The 1,390-nt window shown below is 55.3% G+C and overlaps 1 protein-coding gene across 1 annotated transcript in view; it reads right to left on the bottom strand.

The window, feature by feature from the left end:
* LOC104490588 (histone-lysine N-methyltransferase SETD2-like) overlaps window positions 1–1,390 on the bottom strand; it is a gene marked incomplete at both ends in the record, with an annotated part of 8,936 nt that overhangs the window by 1,639 nt on the left and 5,907 nt on the right. The gene's annotated exons all lie outside the window — the stretch shown is intronic.

The raw sequence follows: 1,390 nt of genomic DNA, 5'->3' as shown, positions 1-1,390 counted from the left end.
GAGCCAGAAGGTCTCCCCGGAGCCTCCTTTGCTCCAGCCTCAACCCCACCACGTCCCTCAGCCGCTCCTCAGCACATTGTGCTCCAGACCCTGCACCAGCTCCGTTGTCCTTCTCTGGACACACTCCAGCCCCTCAAGGTCCTTCTTGCAGTGAGGGGCCAAAACTCAGGATTCGAGGGGCGGCCTCCCCAGTGTCCCCAGTACAGGGGGACCATCCCTGCCCTGCTCCTGCTGGCCACACCACTGCTGGTACAAAAGTCGTAACAGAAGAGACCAACCCAAAAAAGTTTGCAACTCCTCTCCCAAGACCAGTCCCCCACAGCCCTGGTTTTAGAGCAAGAGCCAGCCAGTCCTTCTACAGGACTTTTCGGCTTGTCTGCTTCCAAAAGCAGCCCTCCAGAAGCACAAAACGGAAGATGGTTTCACGGCATTACGCTGGTTTCTGCCACGGGCATCTGGTGGGCAAAAGACCATTTCTCTAAAACAATGGAAGTTTTTTTAACAAGGGGAGGAAAAAAGCCAAGTGTGGTCTAGTTCCTATCATAACCCGCATTTGCAACCCAAAGGGTTGAGGGAAGCAGCTCTGGGTTTGAAATCAACATGGTTACAAGCCTGAATCTATTCCAGGGGACAGACAGCGTCTGACCTTAACCTGACCGTTGATTTCGCCAAAGCTGGAGGTTGAAGATGAGTTGGAGCTGAGCTACCCACCAGCTCTGCAACACCATGGCACCAGGACGTCAGGCAGCAAGGAGGGTAGGCACTGTGTGTACAAAAATCCAGTCTTGGGACTCCCTCGGAGCAACAGCATTGACATCTATCGAGTGGGATGGATCCTACCTACCCCAACAAAGAAAATGCTGCAGTCCCAAAGGGGAACAGCTCAGCTCCCTCCTAAGAGAGGTGACTGCAACAGATTAACTCAGTCCCTGTAGATTTGGTCTCAAAAGATCTTTCTGCAGCCTCGTGAGCAACACGGGGGTGACACACTGCAGCAAGAGAAACGTTGACTCAGCAGTTGTCAAGCACTTCTGCTCTGCCTACAAGAGCTGAAGAGCTCCAGCACATCAGCAGGAGAGAAAACTGGAGGTACCTGCTGAATGCACATCTTGTACCCAACACGCACGGTCCATCAGCAACAATACGCTCGCACAGCGCGAGGCTGATCAGGTACATGGAGCTGTTGGAGAGGGGCCAGAGGAGCCCCAGCAATGCTGGGAGGGTGGAACCCTCTGCTGGGAGGAGAGGGGAGAGAGCTGGGGGGGCTCAGCCTGGAGCAGAGAAGGCTGCGGGGAGACCTGAGTGCAGCCTGTCAGTGTTGAAAGGGGCTGTGAGAAAGGTGGGGAGGGGCTGTTCCGCAGGGGCTGGGGGGACCAGACCAGGGGCGATG

This window comes from Buceros rhinoceros, unplaced genomic scaffold (genome assembly GCF_000710305.1).
Source record: "Buceros rhinoceros silvestris isolate BGI_N320 unplaced genomic scaffold, ASM71030v1 scaffold14363, whole genome shotgun sequence".
NCBI classification, from domain to species: Eukaryota; Metazoa; Chordata; class Aves; order Bucerotiformes; family Bucerotidae; genus Buceros; species Buceros rhinoceros.
The sequence above is the reverse complement of the archived record's forward strand: the minus strand, read 5'-3'. Positions and strand labels throughout refer to the sequence as shown.